General features: G+C 53.0%; 1 protein-coding gene across 5 annotated transcripts in view; it reads left to right on the top strand.

Annotated features, from left to right (window-relative positions):
- Positions 1-403: 403 nt before the first annotated feature.
- Positions 404-6,000, top strand: part of NLGN4X (neuroligin 4 X-linked) — a 317,077-nt gene continuing 311,480 nt past the window's right edge. Inside the window, exon 1 of one of the 5 annotated variants that reach the window (XM_019823521.3) lies at positions 404-891. The gene's annotated coding sequence lies outside the window, so the exon portion shown is untranslated. Of the gene's footprint in view, positions 892-1,643; positions 1,842-2,892; positions 3,051-6,000 lie in introns of those variants that run through there. The other 4 variants (XM_011291596.4, XM_019823523.3, XM_019823522.3 and 1 more) reach the window with 4 other exon arrangements.

The raw sequence follows: 6,000 nt of genomic DNA, 5'->3' as shown, positions 1-6,000 counted from the left end.
CACAAAACGTCTGGACCCATCACCTGGGCATAAAGGAGACTCTGTCCTTTACAGACCTTCATTGTAATTGTACTGCCCCCCCCCACCCCGCAAAGATACCGTTCCCTGCCAATATAACCACAGTAACATAACGTACGGTAACACATTTGTCAGCCTGACCACGAGGGAATAGCTGCACATGGGTGGCACTCTTTGCAGAGCAAAGCCTCAAAGAGTTAAAGATGTTTGCAAATACTGTAGCGTGTGTGGTGTGGACGATGCTGCAAAGGGGGGAGGTGGGGGGGGGCAGAGCAGGCAGAGAGCAAGCTTTGCTGCGCGCCCGCGCTCCTGGCATGGTGGCCCAGTGTGGCGCGCTCACCTGTTTCGCCACCCCGGCCCCGGGAATGTCTGTTACAGTTGCTTTGCGCCGAGATTAGCTGCTCTTTGCATTTCCTTGTAGCTGTGGATGTGGTTTCTGTAGTGATGGGACCGAGTGCGGAGATCTATTGGCTGCTGGCTTTGTAAATTTCATTCAGTTTGGTCCAATAGCAGAGGGGGATCGGGGAGACATCGGGAGCTCTCGCTTCAATCTCCCTTTTCCTTGCAGACCCGTCTGTGTCTCTCAGCACAGAGCTCTTATTCAGACCTCGCCGTGCCCTTCCTGCTCCCACTGTCTTGCTTTCTCTTCCTGACTATTTTAGGGCACAAACAACGAATTTCCTCCAAGCGGCCGGCCTCGGTGGTCCCCGCATTCCTTTGGATGAGCACATCTAGTTGGGAATTGGACAAAGCCCAGGCTCCTGGACTCGCACACAGCCTCCTGAATCCTACCCTCGGTCAGGATTCCCTAGAAAAATCTGGATGTGTGAAAAAGAACACTCAGAGCCGATGCACATTTTTCCACGGCTAAAGGTAGGTGCCGTTTTCAGATGTGTCTCTGGGTTATTTATTTGTAAAGCCTTGGAAACATTTGGACCTGTGTGTGCTTCCCCAGCAAAAGAGGATGCTAAGCCTCCTGGAAAACACTCGAGCTGCGTTCCCATCTGACATTTTTTTTTTTTAATTATTATTGCATTTTATTTTGAGAATTCGGACAGGACTTTCAGCCATCTGCCGCTCCATTTCCTTATAGGTGTGGGTGGGACTGGGGACATGTATGTGCGGCTTGTCCTGTGCAAGCTTCATGCACATTTCCACAGAAACATTTGCTTTTTTTTCCCTGTTGACTTAAAAAAAAAAAAAATTGGGACCACCATGGTTTGAAAGAATTTTGCTGCAATCAGCTATTTGAACGGCGCTGGGGCCGTGTGTGATGTGTTTACAAAGTAGCGTTGTCTTACATACAAATAAACACAAGAGTGTGGCGAGGACAGGAGGGGAAAAAAATATATCTGCAGTAGAGGCTGAGCAGGAGCAAAGCGTCAGCTCCCTGCAAACCGGGACCGGAGATGAAGACAGGAATACTTCTGGAGACTGAGCAACCGCGAGCTTTTTTTTTTTTTTTTTTTTTTTTTCCTCCTTCTTTAAGGAAACTGTCAGCTACCACCCTCCTGGGGTGCTTTTTTTGGGTTAACCAGAGAGAAAAAAGGAAAACAGGCTTGGCTGGGGTTGCATTAAGCGGGTTTTTTTGTTGTTGTTGCTTTTGGTTTTTTTTTTTTTTTCCTCCTTCCTCTCTGCTGGCCTCGTAGAACATGACGGCTGTTGTGATGCACGAAATAACGCACGTGATTGATTAGGACCTGGCTGGGCTTTGCTGGGGAGCGACCCGGGCGCGCCGGAGACCCCGGCTGGACACTCCAATGACGGTAGCTTCGAGCTGTTTCTGCAAAGCTGGGGAGCGGGCTCCGTGCCCCCCTTCTCCAGTGCGTGTGGGTAGGGGGGAGGCGAGCGGCGGAAAGCGGGGGGGGGGTGTTTTTGCTGCTTCGGGAGCCTCTGGGTCTGGCCTGGACCTTTCCGGGGGCCACTGAGCGGACGCCCGGGCACCAGCCCCGCGCTGCCCGCTGGTCTGCAGGACCACAAAAGTTGGTGGCTGCGGGGACGGGCGCTGGGCGCCCCAGCCCGGGTCTCAGGGGACGCAGACCCCAGTCGGTTCCCGGGAGCAGAGCCCGCAGGACGCACGGCCGGCCGGTGCCCCGGTCTGGGGTGGGGGCAGGGGTCTGGGGAGTCGATGGGGATCTGTGCAGCACCCCGATAGCCTCGGGCAACCTGGCGAGGAACCCCCATCTCAACGCTCTCGGCCGTCCCGCGCTGCGAATTCCCTCCCGGCCCCCGCTTTCGCGGTCCATTGGTGCCCCCCGCTCACCCCCAACACCGCGCGGCTCGGCCTGGCCACCCCCACCCCCCGTCCCGCCCCAGTGGGCCAAGCAGGTCGTGGAGATCCGGCCACCCGCTGCTGGAGGCGGGGGCTGGGGGGGGGGAGCACCACAAGGGGGTGGCCCCCCGGAGCGAGCCGCTGAACTTGAGTCCCGCCCCCTCCCCAAGGCCTCCGCGGCGCCCCCAGCCTGCGCCTGCACCCGCGTGGCCCGACCTGCGGAAGTGCGGGCGGGGGGTGGGGAGCGGGGGGAGGTGTCGCTCGGCCGCAGACCCTGCGGGGGCTCGGGAGTGGGGGGCGGTGGTGGCTGCGCGCGGAGGGCCCGAGGTCCCCGCCCCCGCTCCCGACCCCCGGGCCGTCCCCTCCCCCCGCCCTGCCGCGGCTCCCGCGGCCCCCGGTGGTGGTGGTGGCGGCGGCGGCGGCGGGGGGTGGCGCGCAAGCCGGGAGTCCAGGGCGCGGGTGTCTGTGCGCGCGGGGAGCGGGGCCCCGTGCGGCGCGCAGCCCTGGGCCCGGGCGCACCATTCCGCCGCCTGCTCGCCGCCAGACGCGGCGCCCTTTCTGCCCGGGGCGGGGGCGCGCCGAGCCCCGCACCCCTCCCCCCAGGCCCGCGGGGCCCACCTGGGAGCGCGCGTCCCGCCCGGAGGGCGCGGGGCGAGGACGTCCTCCGCAGCCCTCCCGCCCCTTCCCCAGCGCCTTGCTTTTTTACATTTATTTATTTTTTTAAATTTTGGCTGACTGCTTCTTCTGAACCGACCGGCAGGTGCGGGCCTCTTTCTACTTATTTTCCGAGGCACTGGGCTGCTGCTGAGGGGCTGGCGAGGGGAGGGGGCGCAGCAGGCAAGCGCCGGGGACCCGGGGGCGGCGGGGGCCGCGTGCGTCCAGGTTGCAGCTCCGGCCTGCGCCGGGTGAGCGCGCTGACTGGATTAACCCCCCTGCGCCGGCGAGTTTGGGCCCGAGCGAGCACCGCGGATCCCCATGTCTCATTTGCACCCAACTTAAGAAATTTGGGGTGAGGGCTGCCGGATGGGGGGCTGTTGAACCCAGCAGGTGCTGTTCTTGCCAGCGCAATCCACAAGGTGGTGGTATGGATTCTTCTTTTCATTGGATTTGATTTTTTTTTTTTTTCGCTTCTTATTTGGTCAGTTGATGGTGGTGGTGGGGGGGGGGTACGATTTTCTGTGCTCATATCTTATGCTTTTTGAAAGGATCCAGCGCTGGCCAGGCGTCGACATCAAGGGCGCGTCGCATTAACAGTTTCCTGGGGAGAGGTGGGGCGAGCGAGGTCCCTGCCCAGAGTCAGCACTTTACCAGAATTTGAGGGGACGCAGGGAAGGGGGGGAAAAAAAGGCAACCAAAAAGCAGAAAAAAGCAAAGAAAAAGTTTAGGGAGACCTACTTAGGGTGGTGCGGAATTTGCAGCTGGTGTGGGCGTCCTGCAGACAGCATCCGAGTGCCCGCTGAAGACCTTTGTGGGTAGGTAGTATTCCTCAGCCAGACATTAAAGGACCAGGCTATATAGACAGATCTGACTTTCCGTCAGAACAAAGCAACATCAGCCGCTGACAGAGCTCCCCGGTTGGAAGGGAGAGGCTTACCGGTTTCCTAGAGGGTGGCTGAGCCCAGAGAAACGAGCACACTGCACAGAAATCTGCACTTTCCCGGGGGCGGTGGGGAGCCTGGAGAGAGACTGCGTGCCTTTCGTCTGTGCACAGAGGTGAACAGCGATTGTGAAAACCTCAGCATAGACTTCCCTAGGTAGATGGGGCGTAGGAGGGTCGCGGAATTGGCACATGGTTCCATGCATCCCTTATTTCCAGAAAAAAAATTTTTTTTTCGTTTTCTTTTGGTATCTGTCCCCCTATCGAGAACGTAACAATTTCATCGAGGGCTCTGCAACTATATATTTTTCAGATTGGACTTTCAGTATGGTATTCCCCAAGGAAATGCAGTATATCTGTGGCTCGTGTGTATGCCGTATCTGTGTGTCTGTGGCAGTTTGAAAGAGAATCATCTGTGACATGTAAGAAAATAATCAGGGCCAATTGTAGCAGGGGAAAGATTACTTCATCAGTTTTAAATCACCGAATTCAAATGAGACGATGGTTTTCTTTGGAAAATCAGGATGATTTGGAGCAGGAATTTAACGTTAATGGCTGTGCTTTGATCCTATTTCTAGGCTCTGTTGACATATTTTTGGGGGGTAAAGGAATTGTCGCTTTCCTTTGTGTTTTTTCTTTTCTTTTTCTTAAAGAAATAACGCTGAATGTACATTTGGCCTTAAATCCAGCGGTCCAGCTAGTTTTTAACCGAAATCTAAGAATAGAAAAGATACTTGGTAAGTGACTGATGGCTACGTCAGGTGGATAATGCAGGTACACAGCTGTTAGTCGATTTGCATAGATTTGCAAGTACATGAACTTGAGGATTGTCTAAAGTTCCTTTTGTTTTGCTTTGCTTTGTTTTGTTTTTGGTAGGGAATGTAGACTGGTAAGTGTACGGGTTTTTTTTTTTTCTTTATTTCTGAACTTAGCCTTTTCATTCTGTTTCCTTTGTAGTAATTTGTGGGAAGCTTCTGGTCTCTGCACAAAGATAGCGTGCTTCCTGACTAAGCCTGTTACATTGGTTTCAGAATGTGCAAGCCACTCTTTCAGAACTCTTTAGAATATAATATAGGGCCCTTATGCCCAGACCACAAAAAAAAAAAAAAAAAAAAAAAAAAAGAAAAAGAAAAAAGAAAAAGAAAAAAAAGCCTAGAGATGGTTCTCTGAAAAGTAAACATTCAGCCACATGGGGTCTGGCCGCTATTTAAGGTGCCGTCATTTTAATTGGTACAACATATTTTAAACATCGAGTTCACGGTTGAGTATTGTCAATGATGCAACTTGTTGATGGGATTGATTTTATTCAAATGCAGTTTCATCATGAAAATATTTTAAGACCCTAAACCCTCACTCTGCAGATAGACTTATCTGGTTAAAACATGCTGAAATTCCAAACACGGTGAGAGCTGATTTTACGATGCTGATTTCACGTGTAAAGAACAGATTTTTTTGTGGTATATAAACCAGTCTGTGTTCTTTCTATGATGTTTTCTGCCTTACGGATGTGTATTACATTCCCAAATGAGAAGAATATGTTCGGGGGTTAGTTTAAGTCAGTTGCCTGTTTGTTTTTTGTTGTTGGTTTCTTTTTCTCCTGTGAGAAGAGACTTCGTGTTCTACTTAATCATGTTAAACAATAATAATTACGTTAAGACAGACCGTGCCTCGTATGTAGTAACAACTGGCTTCTTAACCATGTCAGCTCCCAGTTTCAAATCAAATGGCCAGCTTTTGCCCAGTCAAGGAGAGAAGCTGCAAATCTCCCAAGTTGAAGGCCATGCACTTCGAGGCAATTAGGTCATCTGTTGTGTGCTGTGACCATTCATGGGCCGCTCACTCAATGAATATTTTCCAGTTTTGTCATTTTTCTCCAAACAACCTACATTTGGCCGCTCAAAGCCTCCACTGTTCTTTGCTTCGCGGATGGCAGGATGGGAAACCCTTCTTCATTTTTCTTGGGCAGGACAGAATAGCACAGAGGAGCATCGGGAAAAACAAGAGGGACTGCCTACGAGCTTGCCATGTTGCCCTTTGTGGCCTTTAGACAAACATGTAGGAGGAGCTTTTCTGCCTGCAGTGGTGCTGCTCCACAAACAAGCCAAAAAAGGAC

Source organism: Felis catus, chromosome X, assembly GCF_018350175.1.
Source record: "Felis catus isolate Fca126 chromosome X, F.catus_Fca126_mat1.0, whole genome shotgun sequence".
NCBI lineage: Eukaryota > Metazoa > Chordata > Mammalia > Carnivora > Felidae > Felis > Felis catus.
The sequence above is the reverse complement of the archived record's forward strand: the minus strand, read 5'-3'. Positions and strand labels throughout refer to the sequence as shown.